Source organism: Carcharodon carcharias, chromosome 3, assembly GCF_017639515.1.
Source record: "Carcharodon carcharias isolate sCarCar2 chromosome 3, sCarCar2.pri, whole genome shotgun sequence".
Lineage (NCBI taxonomy): Eukaryota > Metazoa > Chordata > Chondrichthyes > Lamniformes > Lamnidae > Carcharodon > Carcharodon carcharias.
In genome coordinates, this window is record NC_054469.1 from 29,385,494 (window position 1) to 29,400,041 (window position 14,548).

Sequence of the window (14,548 nt, forward strand, 5' to 3'; positions counted from 1 at the left end):
ATTGTAATATAGTTCATCTTTTCTTGTTTAATAAATGTTTTATTCATTTCTTAAAAGTTCATCAGCTGACTCCTGTGACTCTGTTCAATAGCTGTTCTTCACTTATCTAAACAATCAAATAAAAGTTAGGATCTATTAAGCTGGGTCCACTCTGGGATCAGGCTTGCCTAGGGGTAACCTCAGCTGGGATCGTAACAATGTTGTAGAGGGTTAATGGGTATGTTAATTAGGCATTAGTTAGACGTTAATTAGATGTTACTGATGATGTAAGCATGACATCAGGGTCAGAGGCTAGGAATAGTGCGACAAGTAACCCACCTCCTGACTCCCCAAAGCCTGTCCACCATCTACAAAACACAAGTCAGGAGTATGATGGAATACTCCCCACTTGCCTGGATGAGTGCAGCTCCCACAACACTCAAGAAGCTTGACACCATCCAGACAAAGCAGCCCGCTTGACTGGCACCACATCCACAAACATTCACTCCCTCCACCACCAACGCACAATAGCAGCAGTGTGCACCATCTGCAAGATGTACTGCAGGATTCCACCAAGGCTCTTTACACAGCACCTTACAAACCCACGACCACTACCATCTAGAAGGACATGGGCAGCAGATCAATGGGAACACCATCACCTGGAAGTTCCCCTCAAAGTCACTCACCATCCTGACTTGGAAATATATCACCGTTCCTTCACTGTTGGTGGGTCAAAATCCTGGAACTCCCTCCCTAACAGCACTGTGGGTGTACCCACACCACATGGACTGCAGCAGTTGAAGAAGGCAGCTCACCACCACCTTCTCAAGGGCAACTAGGGATGGGAAATAAACGCTGGCCTAGCCAGGGAAGCCCACATCTCATGAATGAATAAAAAAGAGATGGCCAAGAGGCTTCAAGGGAGCAAGACACAGGACTGTCTGTGTCCAGAGAACAGTGTACTTACCACGAGGTATTGGCTGTAAATAGTTTCAAGATAAACTAAATGCTGACCATCTGCAAGTCACTCAGGGTAAGAGAAACCTCATTGAGCCAGAAGAACAAACAAGTACAGGGCTACAAGCACAAACCATGGTGACAATCCAAAAATACATGCCTTTCCTATTTTGGCTTGAATTTATTGCCTTGCTCCAGGAACACTGTGCAAAAATTCCCAAGATAACTGTTCTGAATGTTTTTAAAATATTGAAGCCCTGTCAGACAAATTACAGTCCTTTTCTAATGCAATTATCCAGTAAGCTTTTCAAAATGTCCACAGTATTTCCTAGCTTCATTTTTTTTTAAACTCTTAAAGCATCCCATTGCTGCCTTCCATCTAAGCCTGTTATATAAACCTTCCGAGTATCATATAATCAAAAATGATGCTGCTTAATATTATGGTGCGGATGCTTAACCCATTTGAATCAAGTTCTTTGTTTACTATTTGAACATGTTATCATAGAGCCATAGAGGTCTACAGCACAGAAAAAGGCCCTTCGACCCATTGAGTCTGCGCCAGTCAAACAAGTACCTAACTATTCTAATCCCATTTTCCAGCACTAGGTCCATAGTCTTGTATGCCACAGCATCATAAGTACACATCAAAATACTTCTTAAATGTTACCACCCTTTTATATTCTATGCCTCGGCTAATAAAGGCAAGTATCCCATATGCCTTCTTAACCACGTTATCTCCCTGTCCAGCTACCTTAAGGGACCGATGGACATGCACACCAAGATCCCTCTGATCCTCGGTACTTCCCAGGGTCCTACGATTCATCATGTATTCCCGTGCCTTGTTTGTCCTGCCCAAGTGCATCACCTCACACTTATTCCTGCCCAAATGCAAAAACTTAAAATGCCTGCAATTTTAATGGAGTACGTCCCCTATCATAATGTAACGGAGTAATTAGTAGGTAAAATGGAAATTCTACCAGATGAAAGCCTTCCCCCAGGAGCTAATTGCAACGGGGCAACCTGGAAGTGCCTTAACAGACTTAGGACTGGTGTAGGTCGTTCAAAGGTGTCACTAAGCAAATGGGGATATACAACCAGCCCGACAACTTGTGAATGTGGAACTGAGCCACAGACCATGCAACATCTCCTGTAATGCCTATTGCTAGAGGAGCCCTGCACTGTTGCAGATCTTGCCAAATTCAACAACAAGGCGCAAAAATGTGTCCAGTTCTGGCTGGGCCATGTATAGGCTGTCCGTGGACATGATAACAAGAAGATTAGTAGGTTCCAGTTGTTTGATGATCATTGATCATTGTGGACCTCTTTTTCCATAAACTCTGATGTTTTCCCTTCGGGTTACTTTACCCTTGCAAAAAATCTATCAAAATGTTTGCTAAATTGTTGCATCCCACCTAAGTCATGTCTCAGTTATCCTCATTTATTTTTTAATCTTCTGCCGACTATTTAAATAGGTTAATAACTCAATTACAATAGCAGGCATTTAATTGTCCCTATCATATTTGACTGTGCAATGAGATATGGTGCCAATAATAATGATAATATAGCAACCGGTCTTCAGAATGTACTGTCAAAATTATCCATGGGTTAGTTGACTCTATCTGCTAGTTGGTTAGTCAAGGAGTCTCATACCACACGGTGCTTATTTTTCTGGCTGCAAGATTGAATTACTTTCTTCAAGCGTGCTGCTGAATTTTCATTATATTTTATCGTGAACCTGAATACTGTTAGCTATTCTTTATTCAATTGTAGATGCTTCACATTGGTTCTGTTAATCAGTGTCAGTTGACTAGTGTGGCCTTGTGAATTCAGTGTGGTGGACTGGAATACAGGAGCAAAATTCAATTAGGCCCTATATTGGATGTGGGGATCATGATGTATGATTACACTGTGCTGATCCTGTTGCAAACTTTGTAACTGTAATTAGGAACTCTGAAGTACATTGCAAATGAGCTGGGAGAAACTTTTCCCGGCTTTAGAAATATCATTGCAATAATAAGCTCTTTAAAAATTGTTTCTGATATTCCGCAGAATATGATGTTTCCCAACATGCAGCTGATGATGTGAAGTGCTGTGGACCAAATATGCATAGGAGGGCTGAATATTATGGAGGATTGTTTAATTATCTTTGGGAGCAAGGGAGCATAATTTTCCTCAGAAAAGTTATTCAGTGGGAAGATGCCCATGATAAAATAGATTGCATGCGGTCTGTGGAAAGAGTGAACATGACGGGAAGATGAGCCTTCACTAGTTCCATTCTTATTGTTTGCTTTTAGCAGATGTAACTGAGTGAATATATAACTGACAAGACAGAAGGTTAAGAGAGTTGGAGAATTGATGTACTGCTGTTGGTTGGTGCTGCTAAGATAATGATATTTGTTTAATAGATGTGCTTCACACTGAAGACAATACATTAGATGGCGAGCTCGAGGGTGTAGACTGGAGTATGAATGTTGCATCTTAATCATTATTTTTTAAGCGGCCCTAATTCTGTTTTTAATTTAAGACTAAACTTAACTTAGCATTGAATAGAAAGTTGAATTTGAATGGTTACAACACAGGAGGCTGCTCGGCTCGCTTTGTCTGTGCTGTGCGGTGAAGGGGCAATTCACCTAGTGCCACTCCCTTGACTTTTCCCATGCACATTCTTCCTTTTCAGAAAAATAATCCAATTCCCTTTTGAAAGTTTCAATTGAACCTGTCTCCACCGCCGTCTTAGGCAGTGCATTTCAGATGCTAACTACTTGCTGCTTGAAAAGGTTTTCCTCGTGTCGCCATTGCTTCTTTTGCCGATTGCATTAAATCTGTGCTGTCTGGTTCTCGATCCTTCCGCTAATAGGGAACAGTTTCTCCCTATCTAGTTTGTCCAGACTCCTCATGATTTTGAATGCCTCTATCAAATCTGCTCTCAGCCTTTTCTTCTCTAACATCTCCAATCTTACTATGTAACTGAAGTTCCTCATCCCTGGAACAATTCTCATGAATATTTTCTGCACCCTCTCTAATGCCTTCATATCCTTCCTAAGATGCAGTGCCCAGAACTGGATGCAGTACTCCAGTTGAGGCCAAACCATTGTTTTCTACAGGTTGAACATGACTTCCTTGCTTTTGTATTATTTTGTATTTTGTATTATTAATAAAGCCTAGGATACTCTATGCTTGATTAACCACACTGTCAAATTGTCCTGCCACCTTTCAATGATTTTTACATATATACCCTCAGGTCCCTTTGCCCTTGCACCCCCTTTAGAATTGCATCCTTTAGTTTATATTGTCTGTCTGCATTCTTCCTATCAAAATGAATCACTTCAGACTTCTCTACATTAAATTTCATCTGCCACCTATCCACCTATTCCACCAACCTGTCCATGTCCTTTTGAAATTCTACGCTATCTTCCTCATGGTTCACAATATTTCTACATTTAGTACCATTTGCAGATTTTGAAATTGTGCCCTGAACACCAAGGTCTAGGTCAATAATATATACCAGAAAGAATAGGATTCCTAACACCGATCCTTGGAGAACTCCATTATAAACCTTCCCCCAGTCCGATAAAAATCTGCTTGCAACTACTTTTTTTCTGTCACACATTATCAAATGCCTTCTGGAAATCCATGTACACCACATCAACAGCGTTACCCTTGTCAATCCTGTCTGTTGCCTCAAAAGAGTCAAGCAAGTTAGTTAAACATGATTTTCCATTAACAAATCTATGCTGGTTTTACTTAATTAACCCATATTTGCCCAAGTGATTATTAATTTTGTCCAGAATTATCATTTATAAAAGTTTGCCATCACCAAGTTTAAACTGACTAGCCTGTAGTTGCTGGTCTTATCTTTGCACCCTATTTGAACAAGAGCGTAACATTTGCAATTCTCTAGTCGCTGGCACTACCCTGAGTCTAAGGCAGTTTGGACGATTATGGCCAGTGCCACCACAATTTTCACACTTACTTCCTTCAATAACCTTGGATGCATCTCATCCAGTCTTGCTGCCTTATCAACTTTAAGTACAGACAGACTATCCAATACCTCCTCATCGATTTTAAACCCTTCTAGTAACTGAACTACCTCCTCTTTCACCATGACATATGCAGCACCTTTTTCCTTGGTAAAGATGGATGCAAAATTTTCATTTAATACCTCAGCCCTGCCTCCATGCATAAATCCCCTTTTGGTCTCTAATCAACCCTACTCTTCCTTTTATCACTCTTTTACTGGGTATATGCCTGAAGAAGGCTTTGGGGTTCCCTTTTATATTAGCTGCCAGGTCCCTTCTCAAAATCCCTTCCTGCATCTTTTATTTGCTTTTTCAAATCCCCTCTGAATCCTTCTATATTCAGCCTGACTCCCAATTGTATTATCCACCTGACATCTGTCACAAGCAGACTTTTTCATCGTAATCTCTGTTTTGTCATCCAGGGAACTCTGGATTTGTTGGCCCTACCTTTCCCCTTCGTGGGAATGCACCTTCACTGTGCCCAAACTCTCTCTTCTTTAAGGGCAACCCATTGTTCAGTTACAGTTCTGACTGCTAGTCTTCGATTCCAATTCAGCTAGGCCAGATCCATTCTTACACCACTGAAGTTGGCTTTCTGCCAGTTAATTATTCTTAATCTGAATTGTTCTTTGCCCTTTTTCCATAGCCAACCTAAACCTTATGATATGATGATCACTGTTCTCCAAACATTCCCTTACTGACACTTGATCCACTTGGCCCACCATGTTCCCAAGTGCCAAGTCTAGCTGTGCTTCCTTTCTCATTGGACTAGAAGCATACTGCTAGAGAAAATTCTCTTGAACATGCTCTAGGAACTCTTGCCCTTCTCTGCCCTTTGCATGACTACTGTCCCTAGTCTAAATTGGGTAATTAAAATCCTCTACTATAACTGCTTTACAATTCCTGTACTTCTCTGTAATTTCCTTGCAAATTTGCTACATCATTCGCAATACCTGGTGGCCTGTAGATGACACCGAGCAATGTAATTGCACCTTTTTAGCTCTAGCCAAATATATTCTGTCCTTGACGCCTCTGGGACATCCTGTCTCTCCAGCACTGCAATATTTTCCTTAATCAATACTGCACTCCTCCCGCTTTTCTTCCTTTCCTATCTTTCCTAAACCCCTTGTATTCAGGAATATTTAACACCCAGTCCTGCCCTTGTTTGAGACAGGTTTCTGTTATCACTACAACATATTTCCATATGGCTATTTGCATCTGCAACTCACCAATCATATTTACCAAACTCTGCACATTCACATACATGCACTCTAAACCTAATTTGGATTTTACTATTTTTACTCTCACAAGGGACCCATGTAATTCCTTATAATTTCCTACTGTTGCACTATCTGTCTCTCCCAATATTCTTTGCACCTAAGTGTCCTTCTCTAGCATTACCTGGTTCCTACACCCTTGTGAATATTTTTTGAAAATCCTTCCCAATAGCACCAGCAAATCACCCCACAAGGAAATTGGTCCTGACACTGTTTATGTACAACCTGTCAGGCCTGTTCAGGTCCCATTTCCCCCAGTGTCCCAAGAATCTAAAGGCCCTTCTTCCTGCACCATCTCTCCAGCCACACATTCATCTGCTCTATCCTATTTTTATACTCACTTGTGCCTTTTACCAGGAGTACTCTGGAGATTACTTCTTTTGAAGTCCTGCTTGCTAATTTCTTACCTAGTTCTCTAAATTCTGACTGTTGGATCACATCCTTCTTTCTACCTATGTCATTGGTACCAGTGTTGACCATGACATTGGCTGCTCACCCTTCCTGCCTCAGGGTGCTTTATAACCATTCAGTGACATCCTTGATGGTGACACCATGAGGCAACACACCATCCTGGATTCATGTCTGTCGCTGCAGAAATGCCTGCGTGTTTCCCTAACTATTGAATCTCCTATCACTATTGCTCTTCCAGTCTGCTTCATGTCCCCCTGTACAGCTGAACCGGCCATGGTGCTGTGAACTTGGCTCTAGCTGCACTCCCCAGATGAACCAGGTAATAAAGGAACCAACAGGTGGTGCAGCAGGTGGTAAAGGAACCAACATGAGGGAAAAACATACTTGAACTCATCCTCACCAACCTGCCTGGCGCAGAGGCATCTGTCCATGCCAGTATCAGCAAGATTGACCACTGCACAGTCCTCATGGAGACAAAGTGTTGTATGGCTCAACCACAGTGCCAAATGGGATAGATTTTGATCTAACAAATCCAGACAGGGCAACCATGAAGCGCATGGGCCATCAGCAGCAGCAGAATTGTACTCAACCATAATCCTCATTAGCCAGCACATCTCCCACTCTACCATAGCGATCAAGCCAGGGGATCAACCCTGGTTCAATGAAGAGTGCAAGAGAGCATGCCAAGAGCAGCACCTGGGCATACCTAAAAATGAGGTGTCAACCTGGTGAAGCTATAACACAGGACGACTTGCGTGCCAAACAGCATAAGCAGCAAGTAATAGACAGAGCTAAGGGATCCCACAACCAATGGATGAGATCCAACCTCGGCAGTCATGCGACATCCAATCGTGAATGGTGGTGGACAATTAAACAGCTCACTGGAGAAGGATGTTCCTCAAGTATCCCAATCCTTAATGATGGGGGAGCCCAACACATCAGTGCAAAAGATAAGGCTGAAACATTTACAACAATTTTCAGCCAGAAGTGCTGAGTGGATGATCCATCTTGGCCTCCTCCAGAGGTCCCCAGCATCACAGGTGCCAGCCTTCTGCCAATTCAATTCACTCCACGTGATATCAAGAAATGGCTGAAGGCACTGGAACCTGCAAAGGCTATGGGTCCTGACAATATTCCTGCAATAGCGCTGAAGATTTGTGCTCTGGACATTGCCATGCCCCTAGCCAAGCTATTCCATTACAGCCACTACACTTGCATCTAGTCGGCAATTTGGAAAATTGCCCAGGTATGCCCTGTACACAAAAGACAGAGAGAGAGAGAGGCACACACAAAGTCATTGAGAGAGAAAGAGAGATTGAGAAAGAAACAGACACATACACACAGTCAGAGAGAGAGACATACACAGATAGAGCGAGAGAGAAAGACAGAGAGACACACACACACACAGACAGAGCAAGAGGGACAGAGAGAGGGAGAGAGACACACACAGTTACAGAGAGAGAGATACAGACAAAGCATGAGAGATTGAGAGAAAGAGAGAGACCCTGTCTCCCAGTGACTTAATTCTTACTTAGCAATACCACTCTCATTTGTTTCTGGAATATTTGTCATTGATAAAAGCTTGATCAGCAATGTAGATGTTAACTGTGTTTATTGCCTATCCAGAGAGACTGGGAGATGGGGAATATAGATTTTGCGAGAGCATGCTGGCACTCCCACTTCCTTGCTAAGAGTGCAGAATTAACCATATAATCCCCTTTCACACTGACAACAATTCCTTCTTCTATCCATGTGCAAATCAGTGGAGGGATTGCTGCTATCTGCTGCATTAGAGTTATCTCACTCAGTGGGAACTGCTGGTGATGTGCCAAAACCTTGTTATCACTTCCCATCTCTTTACACACAAAACATAATATGTCTTTGGCTTTTCCTCTGCGTGTGCTAGTCATTTTTGGCCAACACTAGTACAAGCACAGACTTCTAAGCTAGTGAACATGCATAGGAAATTTGTTGTTTTTGTTTTTCCTTCTCTTCCCCTCCACGCACTACCTGAGACTTTGCCCCTATTTTGAAATTAAGTAAATATTATGGCATTGGGAAAGGAAGAAAGAAGCTAGTCATACCAACTGTGTATGTGTTAAACTATTTCAAGTTACATATTGTTGTGTGTTGTCCAAGACTCCTTTGCTCTTTACCGACTATTTGTATTAAGGATTGATGTATGCAGGGCTGGATTTTTGCCATGAAGACAGGAAGCTCAAGCTGGGAAATCTCCCAACTCAGCAGATGCGTTTCCTTGGAAACAACCCCAGCGCATATAATTTTTGCTCTGGGGAGGCAGGGGCATGATCAAGTCGAGGGCAGTTCAGAGATGGTGAGTGTCGAGGTTCTCTGAGATTTTGGCCCAGCTTGAGAAAAGGCTTCCACCCACACATGCCGCTTCATGCCTCCATAGCCACTGTGGGCAGACCTCAGGAGATGTCTCATTCATGTGATGTGGACATTGCTGGCCATCCCTAATTGCCCTTGTTCAGAGAGCATTTTTAAGAGTCAACAACATTGCTGTGGGTCTGGAGCCACATTGAAAACAAATTCCACCATGGTGGGATTTGAACCGGGGTCCCCAGAGTATTACCCTGGGTCTCTGGATTACTAGTCCAGTGACAATATCACTATGCCATCACCTCCCACATGGAGATAAAAAAAATAAACTTCTAACATCCTGAACTCCCATTCAAACATTTGATACAGAAAAAAAGCTCATTCATGAAACCCATTCAAAGATTTTAAATCCCCTCAAGTGGTCAATCCGATATAAACAAACAAACTCTATCCAGTAACATCAAAGACAGCTAATCCTTTAATAGCCTTTTAAAACTGTCAATCAAAATCTGAACTCAATGCCCCCGCCCCAGTGAAATAAGTGATTTTGGAGCTTTTAAACTCATCCAAACATTCACAAATAGTTCAGTTGTAATGGCAGCCCTAGGAAGTGTCAAAACTGAAGTCTATTGAAACTGCAGGAAAAGACAGTAATGGTGTTTTCCAAGTTATAACAGATGGCTTGTTAATCCATACACTCCAGCAGCATGTGTTTTTTCAACTGACAGCTACAGCCTAGCTAATTCTTCATTTTTAAAGGGCTGGTGATTTAAATAACTTCAAACTATGACTCTTAAACAGATCTTGTCCGCCCTTCAAGAGTGTTGGTGCAAAAGTTGGGAATGAGCTCTCCCCCACTTGTCCAGCTTGTCTCACTGACATTTAACGGCTGTTAAACTGTCAGTTGGCTTGAGGCAATTCCCATCTGGGGAGGAAGTCCCACTGGACTGTAGCCAGTCCCAAAGAAGGCTTGCTGTGTTGGAACCTGGATTTTAAGGTAAGTTCAGGGGCTTGCCGGGACCAGGCTGGCAGGCCCTGGTGAGGGGTGGGGTGGGAAGCCAGGGTTGACAGGGCAGGGAGGAGGCAAAGAAATCACAGGTTTGGGAATGCCTGGTCAGGGCCCTGCAATGGTCAGGGGGTGTATTCCGTAAAGGAGATACACCTCTGCAATCTTTGACCGGCCACCAGCCTGAGCAGCGAATCCTGCTGGGCTGAATATTTGCCATGGGCCTCCCCCACCGCAGGTTAAATCCCGGCAACAGCAGAAGTGGGCACTAACTGGCCACCTAAGGGCCTCAATTGGCCGATAGGCAGGCGGGCCTCCCTATGCCTCCCCTACCATTGGTAAAATTACACCAGGGACTGGGCCTGGTGGGTAGGTGCTGGGGACAGCACCCCATAGCATGGATCCAATTTTAATGTATCCACCACCCCTGCCCCCACACCTGCCTGTCAACCCACCATAGCGGTAGGGTGGGGGGGGGGGGGGGGGTTGGGGGCTGTAAAATCCAGCCCATTACTTCCATTTTCAGAGGTCAAGAATTTATACAGTTTTCTTCAATCCTATTAAAATTGTCGTCTCGAACGCAGAAACTGACAAGATGGTTATATTTTAAAATATCCCCTTTAACTTAAGGGGAGGCAGAATGTTCTGAAAAGGGAAATGGTGATAATTAGATCCGGAAAACTCGAACAGGGAGTGGAACAATTGTCGAAGGACACTGGAAATGTGGCAGGGAGAAGTGATCCTGCTGGGGCGCTGGGTGTGAGCGAGGGATAGTTCCTGTAATGCTATATATCTGCATGAAGTGCGGCACACAATGAAGGAGTTTCATAGAATCATTGAAATGTACAGCACAGAAGGAGGCCATTTGACCCATGATTTCTGTGCCAGCCAAAAAAAGAGAAAACTAGCCAAATCCCACTTTGCAGCTGTTGGTCCATAGCCCAATAGATTACAGCACCTCAAGTGCATACCCAAGTACATTTTAAATGCAATGAGGGTTTCTGCTTCTACCACCATTTCAGGCAATGAGCTCCAGGCGCCCACCAGCCTGAATGACAAAGTTTCTCCCCAACTCCCCTCCAATCCTTGTATCAATTACTTCAAATTTATGACCCCTGGTTATTTCCTTCTCTGCTGTGGGAAATAGGTTCTTCCTATCCACTCCATCTAGGCCCCTCATGATTTTATAAACCTCAATTAAATCTCCCCTCAGCTCATCTGTTCCAAAGTAAATAACCCCAGCCTATTAATCAGTTCTGCAAAATGCCTGAAAAGCTATAAGGTCAAAAGGCACAGTGCAGAAATCACTAAAAACAAAATCAGCAAATGATTGTTTGAAGCATTTGTATGATGATCTTCTAATGAATATTTTAACACTGGCGTTAATCGGTTTATATCAAATGGCTCAATATCTCCACTCAAATCAGAGGAATGTCAAGCAAAGGATTTAAGCATTCACGTGCTAATATTGAAAACAACAATTGGACAGCTTTAAAACATACCAATCTATAAATTTGCATAAAATTCCATATACTTCCGATTGCTCCCTTTTTAAGCAGGTGCTAATCTTTCAAATCCTATGTCAATGCTGATAATAGAAACTACGTAAATCTCGTAAGACGTATTCGGTTACGTTAGTTAGTTATTGCACAGCTCCACAGCAGCCTTGTCAATGTCTTCACATTGAGGATACCCTCCATCGTGTTGTGTGGCACTACCACTGTGCTAAATGGGATAGATTCGAACAGATCTAGCAACTCAAGACTGGGCCATCATGAGGCGCTGTGGCATCAGCAGCAGCAGAGTTGTACTCGAGCACAATCTGTAACCTCATGGCCCAGCATATCTCCCACCCTGCCATTACCATCAAGCCAGGGTATCAACCCTGGTTCAATGACGAATGCAGGAGGGCATGCCAGGAGCAGCACCAGGCATACCTAAAAATAAGGTGTCAACCTGGTGAAGCTATAGCACAGGACTACTTGCATGCCAAACAGCATAAGCAGCAAGTGATAGACAGAGCTAAGCGATCCCACAACCAATGTGTCACATCTAAGCTCTGCAGTCCTGCCCAGCACATCAGTGTAAGATAAGGCTAAAACATTTGCTGTAATTTTCAGCCAGAAGTGCCGAGTGGATGACCCACCTCTGTCCCCGGAGGTCCCCACCATCATAGATGCCAGTCTCCAGTCAATTTGATTCATTCCACATGATATCAAGGAATGGCTGAAGGCAATGGGTACTGCAAAGGCTATGGGCCCTGACAATATTCCGGCAATAGTGCTGAACTTGCTCCAGAACTTGCCGCGCCCCTAGCCAAGCTGTCCAGTACAACTACAATACTGACATCTACCCAGCTATGTGGAAAATGTGCCAATCAAGCGGGCTGCTTTGCCCTGGATAGTGTCAAGCTTCTTGAGTGTTGTGGGAGCTGCACTCAACCAGGCGAGTGGGGAGTATTCCATCACATTCCTGGCTTGTGCCTTGTAGATGGTGGACAGGCTTTGGGGAGTCAGGAGGTGAATTATTCATCACATGATTACTGGCTTCTGACCTGCACTTGTAGCCACAGTAGTTATTTGTCTTGTCAAGTGCTGTTTCTGGTTAATGGTAACCCCCAGGATGGTGATAGTGGGGGATTCAGTGATGGTAATGCCATTGAACATCAAGGGGCCTGGTACGTCCTGTACAACAAAAAGCAGGATAAATCTAACCCGGCCAATTACTACCCTATCAGCCTACTCTCGATCATCGGTAAAGTAATGGAAAGGGTCATCAACAGTGCTTTTACGCGGCACTTGCTTAGCAGTAACCTGCTCACTGATGCCCAGTTTGGGTTCCGCCAGGCCCACTCATCTCCTGACCTCATTACAGCCTTGGTTCAAACATGGACAAAAAAGCTGAACTCCCGAGATGAGGTGAGAGTGACTGCCCTTGACATCAAGGCCACATTTGACCGAATGTGGCATCAAGGAGCCCTAGCAAAACTAGAGTCAATGGGGATCGGGGGGAACACTCTTCGCTGGCTGGAGTCGTACCTAGCACAAAGGAAGATGGTTGTGGTTGTTGAAGGTCAGTCATCTCAGCTCCAGTTTATCACTGCAGGAGTTCCTCAGGGTACTGTCCTCGGCCATCTTCAGCTGCTTCATTAATGACTGTCCTTCCATCATAAAATCAGAAGTGGGGATGTTCACTGATGATTGCACAATGTTCAGCACCATTTGCGAGTCCTCAGATACTGAAGCAGTTCATGTCCAAATGCAGCAAGACCTGGACAATATCCAGGCTTGGGCTGACAAGGGGCAAGTAACATTCTCGCCACACAAGCGTCAGGCAATGACCATCTCCAACTAGAGAGAATCGAACCATCGCCCCTTGATGTTCAATGGCATTACCATCACTGAATCCCCCACTATCACCATCCTGGGGGTTACCATTAACCAGAAACAGCACTTGACAAGACAAATAACTACTGTGGCTACAAGTGCAGGTCAGAAGCCAGTAATCATGTGATGAATAATTCACCTCCTGACTCCCCAAAGCCTGTCCACCATCTACAAGGCACAAGCCAGGAATGTGATGGAATACTCCCCACTCGCCTGGTTGAGTGCAGCTCCCACAACACTCAAGAAGCTTGACACTATCCAGGGCAAAGCAGCCCGCTTGATTGGCACCATATCCACAAACATTCACTCCCTCAACCACTGACGCACTGTAGCAGCAGTGTGTGCCATCTACAAGATGCACTACAGGAATTCACCAAGGTTCCTTTGACAGCACCTTCCAAAACCACGACCACTACCATCTAGAAGGACAAGGGCAGCAGATAGATAAGAACACTACCACCTGGAAGTTCTCCTCCAAGTCACTCACCATTCTGACTTGGAAATATATCACCGTTCCTTCACTGTTGCTGGGTCAAAATCATGGAACTCCCTTCCTAACAGCACTGCGGGTGTACCTACCCCACATGGACTGCAGCAGTTCAAGAAGGCCGCTCACCACCACATTCTCAAGGGCAACTAGGGATGGGCAATAAAAGCTGGCCCAGCCAGCGATGCCCACATCCCATGAATGAACAACTAAAAAAGAAAGTATCTCTTCTTTACTTCAATATATCAGTGGCCTGTTAAGTAATGTTTGATTAATGTTGATTTTAGTTTGTTACAGTAAAAGTCTTAAAACATGAAATCTTGTCCTTCTGTTCTTTCCATCAGACAACTGGGAAATTCATCTCATTTTGAAAGTTATTGGTCTGTAGGGGATTGTAACAATGTGTGTTTGTGATGATCTTGAGGGTTTGATTTCAACTGCTGTCCTCACCCTGCCACTTGGCTAGAAACCATATGGGTGAAGGAGCGGGGGAATGAAAAATTGAGGTGGAGAGTTATCTACTACTTTCCTGCACTGTTATGATCAATGGCAAGTTTAAATTGTAGGTAGCAAAGAACACCTACCCCAGCCCAGCGAGATACTCCTTAAATCTGCAGTTCAGGCTCTGGATCCGCTCTATAATTTTACTCCGGGGCCTGAGTAGGTGAACAGTGGTTCCCCAA